Consider the following 20476-nt stretch of genomic DNA (forward strand, 5'->3'; position numbering starts at 1 on the left):
AAAGCGAATATAAGGAAAGCAAAATGATTCCATTAAAAACTCTGGACTCTCAACTACAGGAAGAGATCAGCAAATATTAGGGGGACTCTGAGGCACATCAGTAGCTAATGAAGACTTCTTTGAGGTCATCTCGAGAACTGGGAGAATTGGGGAAGGGAGAAGAGAATAAATTTGAGTGGAGGCAGGAACTTCAGTGAGAAGTGCAAATCCAAGGGCTTTATTCAAACTCCTCCTTACAGCAAAGGTGTATGCAAAATACAGCTACCATGTGCTAGTTGGCAGAGACGTGAGCTGGGAACAGGGCCATGACTTTCACCCCACAGTGATGAACTGGGTTGCACCCTCTCCTCAAAAACATCCTTGCTTAGGACAGAGTCACTCGTCATCTTCACGTCCATTCTCTAACCTTCGTTCCACAAAACATCATCGACAGCAACTTGGCAATCCCCTCAGTAACCTCAGATGTTAAACCATTGACAAAGGGCAGCCTGGCCAAAGCAGCCCAGGGTAATCCCCACCTAGCTAGGTCAGCCAAGCCCAGACAGCAAGAAGCCTCTGATGGAGAAGCTCCCAAGATGCAAGAAATAACAAAGCATGCTCTCTCCTCCAAGATCGACCTTCAAGAGCTCAAGGTCACCCCAACAGTTCCAAGCATCTCGGTACTTCTGGTTTCTCTGAATTCAGAGGAAGATTTTTTTTTTTTTCTTCCAACCACAGAAACGCCTGGCACCTTATGGAATCTTGAATTTCCGTATCTTGTGACTAAAAGAGAAAAACCAAAGAGCGTGTCCAGGGCGCGAAGACAGATGTGTGATTCAATCCCATTACTGCCAATTACCAGGCATCCGCTAGCTCATCTGCAAATGGAGACAATCTGCCCTTAGTCGTTCAGATCACATGGGGCAATGCACCTAAGAGGCTGGCATGGTACCAGGAGCACAGCTGGTTTCCCAAGTTCCAAGAACTCTCTAGTTTTATTTATTTATTTATTTATTTTGAGGGGACGTACCAGAGATTGAACTCAGGGGCACTTGACCACTGAGCCCCATCCCCAGCCCTATTTTGTATTTTATTTGGAGACAGGGTCTCCCTGAGCTGCTGAGCGCCTCACTTTTTGCTGAGGCTGGCTTTGAACTCACGATCCTCCTGCCTCAGCCTCCTGAGCCACTGGGATGACACCACACCAGTTAGTTGATTTTGTTTGTCTTTTTTTAATCCATGAAATCAACATTAATTTACTACTTACTATGTGGCAGGTACTCAATGGTGGAGACTGTACCAATTCACTGGAGCTCACCAATAACAGCGAGCTGACCACTGGCTTGTTCCCACGGCACAGAGGAGAAGCCTAAGGCGGGCAGGGTTGGCAGACAGCAGGACACAGGCTCAAGCCCCAGCCCTCTGCCCACATTCTCACCCCTCCTACCTGGGCGCCGCTGGAGGAGAGGCCAGGGGTGGAGGGAGGCCTGTGCTATAAAACAAGGACTTTAAAATGTCCTGGGCGTCCCTAAGTCATAGGGGACACTAGCTGTAATAAGGTTCAGACTCCCCAGCTCATCCCCCTCAGAACAGCAGGGCCCAGTGAGACTCCCAAAAACAGCGTCAAGTTGGGGTCCCCCCCACTGGAGCCCAGGGCCAGGAAAGAGAGGAGACGAGGGGCTGTGAGAGCGGGTCCCCACCAGGCAAGGGACAGAAACCTCCTCCTCCCCCCTCAGGGACTGCTGGAAAGCCAGGCCAACCAGACAGCGGGCTCCCCACCTGCAGGGAACGCGGGGTCCCACAGGCCGTCTGTAGGTCGTGGCCAACGTCCAAGGGGGTCCCCAGCCCCCCCCCACTCCGCACGACAGATAAGGAGCCCCTTAAAAGGCTCCCAGGACGGGGAAGGGAGGCCAGCTGGGGAGGCGGGGCCAGCAGGGGAGGCGGGGCCAGCAGGGGAGGCGGGGCCAGCCAAGGAAGGAGGAGGGGGAGGGGTGGGGGACAGAGGGGGAGGGGTGAGTAGGGGAGGGGGAGGGGTGGGGGAAGGGCAGAAGGGGTGGGGGCTGTTCCAGGGGCTAAGTGGGCAAGGGCCCAGTGGAGGCTGGGGAGGCCACCCCTCCAGCACTGCAATCTGATGGCCTCAGAGTCTGCAAGTCTGCCACCTGGCAGGACCAAGCAGCTCCCAGCTCTCCTCTGGAAAACTGAGGAACAAACCACTGAACATTCCCATGAGCAGCAGAGAAAGAAGGGGAATGAGACCAGGAAAGGTCTGACTTAAGTCAGCTTGGTCTGTTCAAATGATAAAGTGCAGCTGAAAGGAAGCCAAGTGAGGAATCGCACACCTGTAATTCCAGCTACTGAGGAGGCTGAGGCAGAAGGATGGAAAGTTGGAGGCCAGCCTCAGCAACTTGGAAAATCCCTGTCTCAAAATTTAAAAAAAGAGAGTGGAGGTGGGGGATGTAACTCAATGGTAAAGTACACCTGGGTTCAATCTGCCAAAAAACTGCAAGACCAAAAAAGGGGGGGGGGGCAGAAAAACACCAAAAGGAGAAATTTTACCACTTATCTATTAAACATTGGTGAGTGTGTTTTTTTGTTTTGTTCTTGTTTGTTAGTTTGTTTTGGTACTGGGAGTTGATCTCAGAGGCACTTAACCACTGAGCCACACCCCAGCCCTATTTTTTTGTATTTTCTTTAGACACAGGGTCTTGCTAAGTTACTTAGAGCCTTGGTAAGTGCTGAGGCTGACTTTGAACTCTCAATCCTCCTGCCTCAGCCTCTCCAGCCACTGGGATACAGGTGCAGGTCACTGTACCCAGCTAATTAACTGTTCTATATCTTGATTTCATTATCCATTAAATGGGGATAATAATTACAATATCTTGGGAGGATAAATAGAAGAAAGGTGTATACACTGCTTAGCACGAACTTGGCATTCAGAAAGCAATCTATCAATAATTGCACCTATTATTGATTTGGATCAAGTCTGGCTTTCTGAAGTTCTTTTCATTTTCAGAATGACTGATATAATTAGGGGAAAAATGTACCCACTGAAGATAACAATCCATTTAGAGCATAATGCAACTCACAAATGCAACACCATAAAATATGTTGCATTCATTTCATCTAAAATTGCTTTCCATAGTCTAAAGCAAACATGATTTAAATGTTGTTGATTGTTTCCTGTTCCAAATGAGCATGAAGAATATTGAAAAGGAAAGGTAGTTGGGCGCGGTGGCACACCTATGATCCCAGTGGCTCAGGAGGCTGAGGCAGGAGGATTGCAAGTTCAAAGCCAGCCTCAACAAAAGTGAGGCCCTTAGCAACTCAGTGAGACCCTGACTCTAAATAAAATACAAAATAGGGCTGGGGATGTGGCTCAGTGGTTGAATGCCCCTGGGTTCAATCCCTGGTACCCAAAAAAAAAAAGAAAGGTCTACAAAAATAGGAACCTTCTTTAAATATTAATTGATTTCTGAAACTCAAATTTAATCCTAGGAAAGGGACCAGGTAGAATTCAATTCTGGTTTTGCTACAAAACAAACAAACAACAAAAAAAAACTAGCCATTTTGTCCCTTAAGAACACCGATTATGGTGTTTGCCTTACCATCCTAATCACCAAGCACAGCTCTAGAGAACACAGAATATCCTCCAACACTGGCTGAAAGCATCAAGAGTGGGAGGTGGAAAGGGTGTGGATGGGTGCATAAATTAACCAACCTTAGTTGCCAGTTTGTAATAGCTATCTACTGCTGCGTAACAAATGACTCCAACACTACCAACTTCAAACAACCAACATGTATTAATATCTGACAGTTTCTGTGGGTTATTAATCCCAGAGTGGGTAGTTCTGGCTGAGAATCTCTCACACCCTGTGATCCAAGGTGGGTGGAATGGAAGTCTCCCAAGCACAGCTGGACTGGCTCTGGAAGATGCTCTTCCAAGGTCACCCAAGTGGCTGTTGGCAGGCAGCATCAGTTCCTCACCATGGGGGCCTCTCCAGAGAGTGGCTCCCAACATCACTTCCCCCAGCCCAAGGATCCAAGACCGAGGACAAAAGGCAGACTTTTATAACCTAATCTTGGAAGTGACATGCCATTCCCATGCTACTGTCCCTCAGGCCAATCCTGGCGCAGGGTGGAAACAAAGTGCTCAAAGACTCGACCAGCAGGAGGCAGCGAGGACCCTGGGAGACGTCTTGGGGCTGCAGAGTTAGAAACCATTCAGTGGTCTCCATCCCAAAGCCAAGTTCTGGCGGGGACAAATCCCTGCAGCACCAGAGGAGGGTTATTTCTGCACCATTGCAAGAACTTCCACAAGTCATTCACACTATGTTGCAAAGATAAAAAGGGAAATATCTACCAAGAACCATCGGTAATTATCCCTGAGAAATGTCAACTTGGATTTTCTCCCTGACCCCAAAATGACCCAACTGTTCCTGCGGCCTCACTCGCGACTCGCGGGGACACTTGGTTTCATTCTAAAACTTCAGGACTTGACTCAGCAGACACACCAGTTGCCCAAAAAGGCAGATCTCCAAAAATCACATCTCTCTCTCTTTCTGGAACACAGACCCTGGACCTAAATGCAAGAATTGAGACCTCAAAAGGGCCCTGTCATTTGTCACCCTCCTCAGAAGCCCACGTTTTCTCCAAGGAATAAAAATGGAAGGAAACTCTCTTCTCGAATGCCCTGACTCACGTCTGAATTAGAAGATGGTTTTTCCTCACCAAAAAGTTTGCACTGAGAGAAGTCGGTGCACCTTCCTTCTCTGTGATGAAGTGACACTCAGACGTGGACTGACATCAAGGCGTAACTGGCAGGTGTGGACTCTCCTGCATTTGAGCTCTTCTCTGGCTCTCTCAAGCCCTTGGGTATCCTTGGTTGGCACATTCTTCCTGATTGAAGATGTTTTGGTTTGGGTACCAGGGATTGTACCCAGGGGTGCTTCAGCACTGAGCCACATCCCCAGTCCTGTTTATTTTTTTTTTATTTGAGACAGGGTCTCACTGAGTTGCTTAAGACCTCACTAAGTTGCTGAGGCTGGCCTCGAACTTTCGATCCTCCTGCCTCAGCCTCCCAAGCTGCTGGGATGGCAGACGTGCGCCCTGGCACCTGGGTCCTTGTTTAAGATATTTCCAGAGAATGGTGCCAGTCACCAGCACGGATTCCTATGTAATACTTAAGTTCTATTTTTGAGCAGGGAATTAACAGCAGACCATACTCAGTCATCGATGGAGAACTCCCATCCAAAGGGTAGTCATTATGGCTGATTCCATGCCTGGTGCCTTCAAAATCACGCTTTGCCAGAGCTTCAATACTGTTCCACTGAGCACTAAGAAGCCGGAAGCGTGGGGTGAACTTGACCACTCCCCTCTGTGCTGGATGCGACCCGCTGCTACTCCTCTGGGGCCAGCCCATGTTGACAGTGCAGGATAGTGGACCAGCTGCTGAGTCACAGATGGCCACAAATAAACCAAACTATCACCAGCACCTTCAGTGATGTCATGTAGCCAGCAGACTGTGTCCACGGGACCCCTGTGCACAGACTCAACCTACTGTGGCATCTGTACCCAACACGGACAGACTTTCTTTCTGGTCACTGTTCCTAAACAATTCAGTATGAGCACAATTTATATAGCATGCATATATTGCATCAGGTATTCTAGGTCATCTAGACATGATTTAAAGTACCTGGGAGGGTGTGCGTGTTCTCTGCAAATACTATGCGGTGTGAATAAAGGACTTTAGAATCCTGGAGCCCGTCCACAGAAGGTACTCAGGGACGACAGTACAGAACAGATTTTTAAACACAGCATGGGGAGGGCCCTTAAAATGTAGGCCACATAAACCTAGGTGCCCTTCAACAGATGAATGGATTAAGAAAATGTGGTCTATATACACCATGGAATATTACTCGGCCACAAATCATGGCATTGGCTGGTAAATGGATGGAACTGGAGAGTGTCATGCTAAATGAAATAAGCCAGTCCCCCAAAACCAAAGGCAGAATGTTCTCTCTGATGTGTGGATGTTGACCCATAGAAAGTCCAGTGGCTTAGACAAAGGGGAATGCAGGGAAGGGAGGGGGATGGGAACGGGAAAGACAGTGGAGGGAATGGGACAGAACTTTCCCGTGTTCATATGTGAACACACGACCAGGGAAACTCCACATCATGTCCCACCACAAGAATGGGAAGGTAGACTCCTTTTTGTGTGATAGGTCAGAATGAGATCATCCCTTTCTTCATTCACAGGGCAATGATTTTACTTCCTTCCCAGAACAAGCCCAAATATCCATCTATCTCATTCTTTAAAAAAAAAAAAAAAAAATTAATTCAGAAAAAGGAGATAAGTTGGAAAAAGTCAGGGCTTTTTGTTTGCTGTTGTGGCTGTGCCTCAGCTACACACGTGACATCAAGATCTCTGGAACAATAAGAACTGAACAGAAGCTGGGCCTGGTGGTGCACACCTGTAATCCCAGCAGCTCTGGAGGCTGAGACAGGAGGATCACAAGTTGGAGGCCAGACTCCGCAACTTAGCTAGGCCCTAAGCAACTTAGACTCTGTCATGAAATAAAAAAAATAAAAAAGGGCTGGGGATGTGGCTCAATGGTTAAGTGCCACTCGGCTCAATCCCCAATACCAAAAAACACTGAAGATGAAACCAGTTTTCTTATAGCAATGTGTCCAGTAAGACACAACCTCTGCCTACCAGCCTACCAGGGCCTTCTCGCTCTTCTGTTTGGGTGGCAATTGTGCTTCCTTCAAAAGACCATGTTCCCCGGGCTGGGAAGCAGCCTCGCCAGATGGAAACAGCCTCCAACACAAACCATCCTGGTGGTTAAATTCAGATCCTCCTGGGCACATGTGGTCTCTGCTATCCTCACTCCTCTTTTCCTCCAAGCAAGGTTGCCCAGGAGCCTGCCCAGGGAAGCCTGGTTAACTTTTGGGGAGATGTGCTTGCAGAGCTCACAGCTCTCCTGGCTACAGGGATTTTTTTTGAATTTTTTGATACAGGAGTTTGAACCCAGGGGCACTTAACCACTGAGCCCCATCCCCAGCCCTCTTTCACGTTTTATTTAGAGACAGGATCTTGCTGAGTTGCTCAGGGCCTCACCAAGTGGCTAAGGCTGGCTTGGAACTTGTGATCCTCCTGCCTCAGCCTCCCCAGCCACTGAGATGACAGGTGTGTGTCACCACACTCGGTCTTTGGGGAATTTTAATGGCATCATAATCTCCACTACAACTTTAAGATACCCAGAGAAAGATTGAGCACAAAAATTGGTGCCTCTTCTGGAATAGGCTTTCACTTTCTCTATTCGTCAGTTTGTTTGCAAAATCCAGAGCAGGATTAGGGAGCAGGAACGAGAGCTACATTGGGAGGGGTCCACGTGGTTCCTACAAGGGTGTTAACAGGCCAATCACCCCAGTGTGTGAGTGGCTCAGTACCCCAGGCCCTAAGACCTCAGGCACACAATCAGTCTCCTCAATAAACTGTGAGCCCAGCAATATTCCCGGGGAGGCTGCACCCTTGACTCCAGAGAGAGTCATCCTGAAAGTGAAGGCCGGGGAGCCAAGAGGAAGTGGCCTACCCAGTGGGTCAGTGCCAACCAGTCACCGTTCCTGGAAACGCTGCTGAGCCCAGGGTTCTGAGAGAAGGGATCGCTCTGCAGCCACCAGGCCTGCAGCAGGCGGAGACCAGAGAGGCTGGGGCGCACAGAGTGAAAGGGAATGTACGGGTGCAAGGATCGCAAGTTCAAAGCCAGCCTCAGCAACTCAGCGAGATCCTGTTTCTAAAGAAAACAGAAAAGAGGCTGGGGATGGGGCTCAGTGGTTAAGCACCCCTGCGTTCAATCCCTGGTACCAAAAAAAAAAAAAAATCATCTGGGGGGAATATATGAATACACACACACACACACACACACACACACACAGCCTCGCTAAGTTGCTGAGGCTGGCTTTGAACTCACTATCCTCCTGCCTCAGCCTCCTGAGCAGCTGGGATGACAGGCCTGTGCCACTGTGCTCATTGAGTAATTTCTTACATCTGAGCTTCAGGCACCAGGCACTGTGTCCGCTGATGGACATGTGTCTGTTATGTCATTTGATTCAATCCTCATGGCAATCCTAAGAGGTAAGGTACTCTTGTCATCTCCTTTTTACTCCGGAATCTACAGCACAAGGCAATAACCTGCCCAGGGATGCACACTAGAAATACTGGAGACTTCAAACGCTCCACTCCCAAACACACCAGAGGGGAATTTGAACTTCTGCTGACTCAGCAGGCTCAAAACACCTTCTAGGATTACAATACATAACTTCACTCCTTTTTCCTTCATACTGAGGTTTGCACCCAACGCCTCATGCATGCTAGGCCTCTAACAACTATGCTACATCCCTAGCCGCAGCTTTTCACAATTTTATTTATTTTTGTTTTTTTGAGACAAGGCCTTGCTAATTTGCCCAGATTGGCCTCCAACTTGCCATCCTCCTGCCTCAGCCTCCCAAGTAGCTGAGATTTCAGGTGTGCACCGCCTTGCCCAGAAATTCCTTCACTTTAAAAAAGCAGTCAATAAAAATTATATTATTCTCAGAAGTACTAGCCCCCCCTTGCCAAAAAAAGATTGAAAGAAGATTGAGACTTATCCTAAACTGAATGAAAGGTAACCCTTATTCGTAAAAGAATATTTAAATAAACGAGACTTTAGAGTTCTAATTGACATTTCAAATATGACTGACTCAGCACAGAAGAAAATAATCTCACTTCCCAGTCTGAGCAGAATCAAAGTTGCTGAAATTCTGATCAGACATACACACACCTTAGAGAAAGAAATTGAGCATACAGGGGTCTAAGGACCAGGGCTGTGTGCATTTGCCCCGGGGACTCATCAAAGAAAGAGCTAATATCAGGGCTGACTGGCCTGTTTGAAGCCCTGTACCTTAATCACACACTCTGCTAACAGAGCTTAGAGACTGGCCCCGATTCAGATGCAAGAGACAAATTCGGTGCATACCCCAACTCACGTATGGATAAAATCAGGACCGGTTGTAAATGCATTTATAGAATCTATTTCCTCGGCTAAGTTTACGAATCTCTATGAATATCGATTCATCTACCAAGGTAAGGCAACCGTTTGGTGTTTTTGTTTTTTTTTTTTTTAAAGTAATCATGTGGATAAAATTTGGACATCAAGGGCTCAGGCTGAGGCAGGAGGATCGCGAGTTCAAAGCCAGCCTCAGCAACTTAGCGAGGCCCTAAGTAAGATCCTGTCTCTAAATAAAGCATAAAAAAAGGGGCTGGGGATGTGGCTCAGTGGTTAAGTGCCCCTGGGTTCAATCAAAAAAGTAAATAACTCCTCATCCAACCATTAATTTGAATTAAGAAACAGTTATTTATATAAAAATGAAATGTACGTAAGAAAAGCATTGGAACTTGGAATCCTGCCATCAAAACCTCCTTTGTCTGTTCCAGTTCTTTGAATCCCCACTGTTTTGAGCCAATTTCAAAAAGACAGAAAAGTCCTGGGTTGAAACCAGTGGTTTCAAAGTCTCTTCACAAAGAGGCCTCAGAGACCCTCCGGGTCCTCCACATCATGGAGACGAAAGGACCCTGGCGAAATTTCCACAACTTCAAAGGGGGGGACCACCAGTACCCAATGGTCCATGAACCAGTTACTACTGAAACAGAAAGCACGAGGAGGAGAGAAATCCATAACAAGTCTCCATAAAGAGAAGAGATGCAAAGTATTCACGCCTGGAAGCAAATAAGTTTTACTTGATGATGAATCCTGGATTTTCTTCTTCTCCAAGAAAACCCATGCACTAAAATATCCACGGCCCTCACCATTCAGAAACCAAACTGAGAAAAAAAGAAATTTTTTTTTTTTTAAAGTAAGCTAGAACAGTGCTTGAGCCTCCAAACGCCTTCGGTCCTGGGTCTGTCCATCACCGTGAGTTTCAACTTGAACTTCCCGCACGGGCTCTCGCCGAGCTCTGAAACGCAGTCCCTCCCATCCACAGCTTGGATTGAAACGGTCTACAATCCGGACAACGTGCCACAGTGCCACAGGAGCCCCATTAGCAGACCACAGGCTCGACAAGACACGGATAATTAATAGATTTTATGAAACTCTAATTATGCCATCATGGTGGTCACTCCACAAGGCCCATGACAGGCGCATGAAAAGCATTCATTTATTAAGAATAAATATTTAAAATACACCATCCCTTTTTATAGCTGTGCTTTGGCATCTCTTTCCTTTGGAAATAGACCATGGAAGTCTCCAGAACATCCCTCCACTTCTGCTCGACACTCCAGTTAGGAAGAGGCATGTTCTGGCCAGGAGGAGACAGCTAACAGGACTCGGGGGTTTCTCTATGCTGCACCACAGCAGAGGAAGATCCAGCACTGGAGAAGAAGCACGCACCTCGGACAAGTTTAGGCCCAGAGATGAGCAGAGGAGAGCGGTGAAGAACCCAGGTGGTGGCCCGGGAGGCTGAGGCAGGAGGATGGCAAGTTCAAAGCCAGCCTCAGCAACTTAGTGAGGCCCTGAGCGACTCAGTGAGACCCTGTTTCTAAATAAGACACAAAGTAGGGCTGGGGATGGGCCTCAAGCTCAGACACTCACAGAAGCCCTCTTCCCAAGGAATCCTGTCTTCCCAAAGCCACACAGAAAGGGCCAGATGCCCAGGGAGGTCACCCCCTGCAGATGAAACCCAGCTCCAGCCAAACAGCACTAAAGGCGAATCATTAAAGTCTCCAGCCCTGCAAGGTTAAGAATGTGTCAATCAATATGCCCACGCCATCTCCAGGCACTGCCCTCCACCCACCGGCACACTCCCAACCCATGGCCTCAGGTCCTCTTTACAGGCGTATAAGGGGACTATTGCCTGCGGGTAAGCACATGGTCAAACTGCAGCTCAAATAAGTCACTCGCCCAGTGTCAGCGAGGTCTAGCAAAAGCAGGATCACCACCCAAAGTTAGCATCACTTCAAAGACACTTTCCCATGGCCAGCATGGTGGCCCCCACCTGTAATCCCAGCTGAGGCAGAGGATGGCGAGTTCAAAGCCAGCCTCAGCAACTCAGGGAGGCCCTCAGAAGCTCAGTGAGACCCCGTCTCACAATAAAATATAAAATAGGGCTGGGGATGTGGCATGTGACTCAGTGGTTGAGTGCCCCTGGCTTCAATCCCTTGTAACGCCGCCCCCCCCCCAAAAGAAGACTTTCACGGCCACATTTTATCAACTCCCCCAAAAGTCAATTTTAGGGCCAAAAAGTTTGCCTGCCCAGTAGGCAGCTCTGTGCAACAGAACCTCAGCCTACAGCGGCCCACAGCTGAGAAGCCACGGGGCTGTGTGGACAGTGTGGCCGGGGGAATTAAAGTCACCACTGTATCTCATTTAATTCCTGTCGTTGTGATGAGTTAGGGCGTTAAGTGCATGCGCACTGGACAGGCAGAGCACAGTGCTGGGCCAATGACCCAGAACTCCAATCCCCAGGCGGGTGCCCTCGCCACCTGTGCTCATCTCATCTACTCATCACCAACTCTGGGCTCAGTCACAGTGGCTTCTTTGTGTCTTTGGTTTTTGTACCAGGGATTGAACCCAGGGGTGCTTAACCACTGAGCCCCATCCCCAGCCCTATTTTGTAGTTTATTTAGAGACAGGGTCTCACGGAGTTGCTGAAGCTGGCTCGGAACTCGTGATCCTCCTGCCTCAGCCTCCTGAGCCACTGGGATGACAGGCCTGGGCCCCCGCCCCCAGCATAATTGTGCTTTTGACATTGTCAGCAACTGGCCCCAGGATCTGGAGAACACCCCAAACACAGAGCGGGTGTGGAAGGGTGGGTGTCTCTCCTGAGCTATCCTCTGCTGCAAAGCAAGGTAATAATTATTACAGCAATAATGGGGAATCCTGCAGCTCCCAGGGTTCCCCCCACCAATGTGGACAAACCCAGAGCTAACTCACAACACCAAAACCAAAACAATAATAATAATAATAATAACAATAATAATCACAATGAGATGCAGTGATAGGGTGGCTAACCTCTAGACACCGTAATCACAGTCTTGCCTTGCTGCAGTCAGCAGCTGTTGTTCAGCTCCAGCAATCAGATGAGCCCAGCCGTCTTTCCCCCATGGAGGACAACCAACAGTCCAAGAGCGAGAACACGGGGAAGGTTATGTAACTGTAATTTTCAACAAGTCACTTTTCTAAAGCATGACCACTAATGTGAACTATTTTCTCCTTCCACTCTTCCTACTCTGTGGTTCCTCTTCCCCGGTCTTACTAACCAATAATATTTACAGGCCCTGACACCCTCAAGGCAGTGGACAGAGTATTTAAAAAGCCCATTTTCAGCTGGGCATGGTGGCTGTAAAAGATCTGTCATCCCAGCAGCTCAGGAGGCTGAGGCAGGAGGAGTTCAAAGCCAGCCTCAGCAAGAGTGAGGCCCTAAGCAACTCTGGGAGACCCTGTCTCTAAATAAAATACAAAATAGGACTGGGGATGGGGCTCAGTGTCCAGTATCCCTGGGTACAATCACCAGTACCAAAAAAAAAAAAAAAAGGTAGACTAGACTTCATGAACATTAAAAAGCTACTTATAAAAACATATCATGTCCAGGTGTATAAAAGAATACCTGTGACTCTAGCAATTTGGGAGGCCAAGGAAGGAAGATTGCAAAGTTGAGGGCAGCCTCAGCAAGTTAGCAAGACCCTGTCTCCAAATAAAAAATAAAAGGGGCTGGGGATGTGGCTCATCGGTGAAGGTCCTTGGGTTTAATTCCCCCGTACTCCCCCACCCCCCAAAAAAAAGCCCACTTTCTCACTTGACCCTTATTCCACTTTGGGAGTGTAAGGATCAGCCTCCCCTTGACAGCTGATCCTTCACAAGGATGCACACAACAGCCCCTAATCCTCCAGTAGAGTGGTGGCAGGTGCTCAGTGGTAGAGCGCTCGCCTAGCATGTGTGAGGCACTGGGTTCGATCCTCGGCACCACATTAAAATAAAATAAAGATGTTGTGTCCACCTACAATTAAAAATAAATATTTTCAAAAATTTTAAAAGGAGTTTCTTCGTTTTAAAAATGAAGAAATCAGGGCGGTGGTTGTGGAACCACCGACCTCCAGGTCTGGGAGGATGAGAAGGGTCCTGAGAGGGAGCAGCTGCCATGCAGGATGGGAGACCCCCAGGAGCCTCAGGAGCGGGAGGGGTGGCCGGGGTCTCCACGTGGAGCAGTGACACAAGGAAGCCAAGCTCTCCATCTTCCTCCCCGTGGGTGCTGGCACCCCACTGCTGGAAGGAGGGGGTCAGGGTCAGGGTCAGGGTCAGGGTCAGGGTTGGACCGAGCACAGGGTGAGGGAGGCCTGTGGTGGGCCTCAGCTGCTCAGGCGCCTTGCTTTGGAAGGACCCGCAGGCCCCCAAGAGTGCATGACACTTGCCATGGCTGCCTGCCAAAGAGAGTGGCCACGGCAGGGCAGCCTCCTGATTTAGCCACAGCCTCTACAACTACGTAAGCGTCTACAACTACGTAAGCGTAGCTGTCACCCTGTCCTCAACACAGGGGGATCAGGTTTCATTCCTCCCATGTCAGGTCCGGCCCCAGCACTGTGCTCCTGTGCCCCATCAGCTTCGAGTGCACAGCAACTCTGACCACGGAGCTCAGGGTAATGCGATGCTGCGGGGGACCAAGTGGGTCCAGTTCATGCTACTGGCTTTCCTATTCCCATCCCCCCTTCCCACCTCTGCTCCCCTTGCTGACACGTGGCCCTCGAGACAGAATGCACATGATAAAAACTCGGACATCTTCAAACAGATCTGCTGACTTCTGATGATAACATACACCCAAATAAAATGGGAGTCACATTTCGAGAAAATTCTTTCCCTCTCCTTTCTAATTCCCTTTCAACCCTTCTGATTTTAAATCTCAGAGCCAGGTGCGGTGGTGCACACCTGTAATCCAAGTGGCTCAGGAGGCTGAGACAGGAGGATCACAAGTTGGAGACCTGCCTCAGCAATTCAGCGAGGCCCTAAGCAACTTAGCAAGGCCCTGTCTCTAAATAAAATATAAAAAGGGCTGGAGACTACTGGGGGTGGGGGGGTCCCACCTCTCTAATACTGGCTGTTTTTATTTGTTTTGTGATGCTGGAAACTGAACTCAGGGCCTCACGCTTGCACCTTACCCCTAAGCTACATCCCAGCCCCTGGATTCTTTAATGACTTAGAAACTCGTATTTATGAGTGTTGTATGTGGGGCCAACTGTGGGCTTCGATTTTAATTGTGATATAGTCTGCTCTTAAAGCATTTCATTTTTTAAAAGTTTAATCAGTTATAAATTAAGAGGTTTATAGTTAATAAATAATACACATGAACATGGCAAACACGTTGGTTTCCAAGTGACTCCCGTGAGAAGACTCCACCTCAGATCCCATGCAGTCATCAACAGGACCGTAAAGGCACTTTCCTGCACATTCTATGCATTTACTGAATCACAGGTGACGGAGTTAGATGTCGCTGTTCTTGTTCCCAGGAAACTGAAGAAGAAGCCTGGGCAAACTGATCCTAGCAGACTCTTAGACTGCTTCTGATGCACCTTCGAATACCTACCAGTTACTACGACACTAAAGTCTCCAAGTGGATCAAAGTGAGTTTTTGTTATAAATATCACTTTTGCTTAGATATCACCCTAAATCACCTATTGGCCTCATTTTTAAAAAATAAATCTGAGCCTGACACAGTGGCCCACACTTGTCATCCCAGCAGCTCGGGAGGCTGAGGCAGGAGGATCGTGAGTTCAAAACCAGCCTCAGCCACTTATCGAGGCCCTAAGCCACTCAGTGAGACCCTGTCTCTAAATAAAACATAAAAAAGGACTGAGGATGGGGCTCAGGGGTTAAGCACCTCTCAATCCCTGGCACCAACATACATACTTACACACATCTAGATGTCATGACAAAGAAGCCAGCAGGAGGGGGGCCTGCAAGCTGGCCCCACAAAACCTCAGTGTCCTCCGGCAGGGGCTGGAGGACCAGGTGGCGGACTCCCAGCAGGCACCTGGTGCACTGACTAACGTCACCCGCGCAGCGTAAACGTCAGCCCTCTTGCTCTTCCTCCAATGACCCCAACAGCTGCACATCTAAGGAAAACACCTCTCTGTCCCCTTGACATTCATTCCATCAATAATCTGGTACTAACATCTGCTCTCCTCCACCAGGTCCCTGAGGACCCCCCCCCCTCATTTTCTATGAAGAAATCCCGAGGACCGAGAGCACTCTGCCCTGAAGGGCACCTGAGCAAAACCTTTTCTCTGGTTTCTACCAATTTCCCTTCCCTTCCCCACCGGAACTGCCCAGCATCTGGGACTTTCCAACAGTGGGCAGACATGCAGCACATCCGTAGCTACAGGCTGCATGGGATCCCCTCCCCAAGGGCATCTTGCTAAAATGCAGGTTCTCATTTAACAGGTCTGTACCTCATAAGCTCTCGGGAAATGCCCCACCAGCCGACGGGCCCACGGACCACATTCTGAGTAGCAGACCCCTGAATACCACCAACCACTTCCAGATCCAGGAAGGAGAACAAGAGAGGCAAGGCCTAGGCCTTATCGAGCTTTCCCAAGTCCCCTTCTCTTTCCAAGACTCTGAACATCATTTCAGCTTTACTGCCAGATGCTCCAGATGGAAAAATGAAACATCTAACAGAACGTCCCACTTAACCAGGAGTCACGGCAACAGGCTTCTCAGAGTTACTTCTAATGACACGTCACTAATTGGTTTGCTGTTTTCCCACCGATGCTTCAAAATGACAGCTGTGTCTCACTTCTTCTGCAGGGCGGGGACCTAGCAACCTAGAGGCTATGTAGCCAGAGGCTGCATTGAACCCACAGATGATTTGAAGAACCAGCAAGCCCTCATGAGCACCCACTGAACAAGAATGCAAGTGGCCCGGAGGCTGAGGCAGGAGGATCGCGGGTTCAAAGCCAGCCTCAGCAAAAGCGAGGTCCTAAGCAACTCAGGGAGACCCTGTCTCTAAATAAAATACAAAATAGGGCTGGGGGTGGCGCTCAGAGGTCAAGTGCCTCAGAATTCAATCCCCAGTACAAAAAAAAAAAAGAGAGAAAAGAGATCGCTCAAACATATATAGCTTAGAGGTGTCAAGTAACTCCCTGTAAAGTGGATGATAATAGAACCTCCTCCCGCTTGGTTGAAAGATGATGCTCTTCACCTGTCACCTGTGTGCCCTTCTCAGAGATCAAAGTGATCTCCTACCTGCCCTCAAGTCGGTTTATCCGCTCATGAAACAGAGAGGCCAGCGAGTGGCCGGGAGGCACTCCAGCGAATAGCATGGTGAACAGCTGAGGTGCCAAACTGCAGAGCTCCATGGTGAAATGATTCCCCGGAGAACACTCTGCTGCTCAGGCACCAAAGCTGCCTTCTACACTAGTCTAGGGGCCCAGCTAGAATGACCCAAGAGCTGGGGGCCGGAGAGAACTGGTCACTTAGAGGCACAGCCTCACTTTTGCACCGTTGTTTTTTTTTGTTTTTTTATTTGTTTGTTTTATTTGTTTTTGGTATCAGGGGTGCTTGACCACTGAGCCCCATCCCCAGCCCTATTTTGTATTTTATTTAGAGACAGGGTCTCACTGAGTTGCTTAGGGCCTCGCTTTTGCTGAGGCTGGCTTTGAACTCATGATCCTCCTGCCTCAGCCTCCCGAGCTGCTGGGATGACAGGCGTGAGACACCTCCCCCCCTTTTGCCTCATTCTCTCTTTTATCTTTTATCTTTTTTTTTTTTTTAGTTATAGATGACATAATACCTTTACTATTTTATATATATATATTTTATGCAGTGCCTCACACAGACTAAGGCGAGCGCTCTACCACGGAGCCCCAGCGGCAGCGCTTCTGTCCCATTCCTAAGGCAGCTCAGAGCCGGGCCCGTGTGGAGAGGGCCGTCTAAGCGTGTGCCCATCTGGATGCGGGGCCCGAGGGGTCCACCTGCGTCACAGCCAACTGTAACTCACACACATAAAAGCCAGAACAAAGGAGCAACCTCAACCTCTGGATCCGTTTGTCCATCCTGTCCTCTGCAAAGATGAGTCACTGGCACCGTCAGGAAATGAACTTGCACAGAGAGGAAACGGACTTATCATTTCCCTTGAGGATGTCGCAGGAAAGAAATGAAGGGCTGCACCGTCAGGTGCTCAATGTGACGGCCCCGGAGTCCCATCCTCGGCTGGAAGGCCCTCCACCCACATCAAAGGACAAGGACAAGGACATTGGTTTGCCCCTGACCCTCAACTCTCACCCAGACTGCAGGCCCCGGATAAACATGGGAGTAACTGTGACACTCTGATGACTCACTTAGCTTGGCTTCTCCTTGGCGCAGACAGATGACAAGAAACACATTTCCAGAAAGGTGCTGAGATGAGCAATAATATCCAGAATGGAGACAGATTTGCTGCCCTAGGATGCCATCCAGAGGGTTCTCAATAGTCCATAATCACATGAGTTAGGAGAAAGCTCACCCCGGCCCCGGACCACTGAAAACTCAAGTTTCTAGGAGATCAAAATTATTTAAAATGTAAATAAGAAGTCGTGTTCTTCTGATCGGTTTTTTTTTCTTTGTACCAGGGATTGAACCCAAGGGTGCTCTACCACTGAACCACACCCCAGCCTTTTCTGTATTTAACTCAGAGACAGGATCTCCCTGAGTTCATTAATGCCTCTCGTTTAGTTGCTGAGGCTGGCTTTGAACTTGCGATCCTCCTGCCTCAGCCTCCCCAGCCGCTGGGATTACAGGCCTGTGCCACTGCGTCCGGCTACAATAAAATTATTTTAAAATATAATAATAATACCAGGTATGTCAAGGGCTTTATCCCAGACACAGGACCCAGTAATTGCTGGCTACGATTATAACTCGTCTTTTTATACTGCACCTAACCCTAAATTAACAGTGTGACACTTTGTGGGTTTTTTTTTTTTAAGTTTCATAATTCTTCTCATTCAAGTCTAAGGGAATTTAAAATATAGACCAAAAACTAAAAAAGAGATACAGGCACAGCTGCCAAATGGCAAGTTAAAAAAAAAAAAAAAAAAAAGCCGTAATTTTCCATCGTTTGGAATATATTTAGTGATAACTATAAATGAAAAACTAAGGAAGGGGGGTAAAATCCCCCACTTAAAATCACCCTTCCAGTCTGACACTCTGAAACCCAAAAATGAAGTCAGACTTCCGCAGAGCGGCTCGGCTCCTTTCCTCCCGTCTGTCAAGGTTGGGTGGAGAACTCCCACATTTCCTGTTCTGCACCAGGAGCCTGCTGCCAGGTAGAGCAGACTCCCTCCCCAGGCCTGCGCTGGACAGCTGGGCCAGTAGGAGGGCTGGGAGCTGAGCAAGCTTGCCACACCTTCCAAGGTTATGCCTGATGCTGTCTGCACCCTGAGCTGGGAGCTGGTCCAGCCAGACCCCGGGAAAAGGAGAAATCAGCAAATGATTGGCATGTGAACCAATGACGTCATCTGCAGAATGACATCACCTCCACCCAGACCTCTTTAGGTGATCTGCCTTCAGCTTTCTCACACCCAGAGAGAAAGGTTCCTTGGTTCCCTTAGCAGAGGCATAACTGAATTGGAATCTATGTGGTTTTTTTTTTCTTCTTCTTCTCCCAGTACTGGGAATCGAACCCAGGGGCGCTTAACCACTGAGTCCCATCCCCAGTCCTTTTTTAATATTTTATTTAGAGACACAGTCTCACTGAGTTGCTTAGGGCCTTGCTCAGTGGCTGTGGCTGGCTTTGAACTCACGATCCTCCTGCCCCAGCCTCCCAAGCTGCGGGGATGACAGGTGTGAACCACTGTGCACAGCTCTATGTGGTTCTTTAGATTTTTCTTCTGCAAATTACAATGGCTTTTTAGAAAACAGTTACACAGGTAATACTAAAAAATATGCACACGTGTCCAGCAGACTTATTTACCCTGAAGAGCACTCACTCTAAGACTTTATACTAAAGATTCAAACCGTTAAAACCTCTACCAACTTATCCACAGACCAAAGTTCACCTTGCCAGGGTTTGTAAAACTAGAGCAAGGTCGTACCTCAAAGATGATCAGCCCTAAAGAACTCAGTAAAAATGAAAAAAAAAATCACATATATATGACCAAATTACACTGAGTCTTGTTCTACCATGTTCACCCTGCCCACAATATGAAATAATGTTGTTCAGAACTGAATTTTGTGTTTTTGGCCTTTTCCCTCCATACCACCCCACATGCAGGGAAGCAAGATCCAAGAGAGCAAGGACTTGATCAATGTTGTTCATGACTGGAACTCTAGTCTCACAAAGCACGGCAAATAGTCATGCTGGTGGGTTCAGTTATTTTTTGGCAAATATTCTCTCCCTCCTCCTCCCTTAACCTCCCTGGGAGGACTATACTTCATTGACTTGCTGGGGATAATGCCACTCTGTAATGTCAGTTACAGGTCCAGGCTCTAGAATGAGACACACAGCTCCCCAACCAACCTGCAGACCCATGAGTTTGAGGATACTTAATATCAAATACCAAAGCCTTTGGGTTCTTTTGTTACGCAGCATTGTATGCTTTTTGATGACTGAGACACCAGGCTCTCCATAAGCATTTGTTAAAGTAATAACAACAAAAACTTTACTACAGTCAATCCTTCCAAAAATCCATTCCTTGTGACAATTCTGTTGCCACCTCAAGTATTAAGTCTACTTTTTCCTTTGGAATGTACTCCTTTCACAAAGAATAGATATGTCGAAATGGAGATTTAAGAGAACAAGACCAATCTCAGATCTTCCTTATTTAACTACAGCCAAAAGATAATGACCACTTCTCTGAAGCCACTTTTTTCCTACCCTCCTTTCCTAAAATGATAGTGAAAAGCTTCAAGCTCATAAGATACCAATTTTTATGGGGTAGTCTTCCTTTCATCTAGTGCAAGAAGCCTTGAAGGTCATAAAATCGAGGCTGTAAACTTTTAGGGCACATGGCTTCGTCGGGTTAGTGCTGATGGATCTCCATTACCTGAAGCACTTAATGGGAGTATCGGACAGTTCACTTACATATTGTATTTACAATCACTTCATTTCTTACCGGAGAATAGGATCGCATCTAAATGGGGACAACATCGCATTACGTTTTATAAGTACCTTTTCATTCTGACCCTTTATGACTCCAGGCAACGGCTATAAAAGAATCCCTTTTCAATGGCATTCCAGTTTAAGGGGCAGAGGGAGCAGAGATGAGACAGAACCCATAAAACCTGAAGCCAATATGCTGCCCCGTCTATGGGACTGATGTGCTTACTTGAAATGACACAAACACACCAGATACAAATTGCATACATGCAGGCCAGTGTGATCTACCAGTATCTTTCCCCCAAGCCCTTTACCACTATTTAAAAAAAAAAAAAATGAGTGTAGCACCCAGCTGGGTACCAAGGGCTTACAGTGAATACGTCATATTTACCGGGCA

The 20476-nt window shown here is 48.0% G+C and overlaps 1 protein-coding gene across 20 annotated transcripts in view; it reads right to left on the reverse strand.

Annotated features, from left to right (window-relative positions):
- Magi1 (membrane associated guanylate kinase, WW and PDZ domain containing 1) overlaps window positions 1–20476 on the reverse strand; it is a 595279-nt gene that overhangs the window by 533366 nt on the left and 41437 nt on the right. The window lies entirely within an intron of this gene.

Source organism: Ictidomys tridecemlineatus, chromosome 2 (genome assembly GCF_052094955.1).
Source record: "Ictidomys tridecemlineatus isolate mIctTri1 chromosome 2, mIctTri1.hap1, whole genome shotgun sequence".
NCBI lineage: Eukaryota > Metazoa > Chordata > Mammalia > Rodentia > Sciuridae > Ictidomys > Ictidomys tridecemlineatus.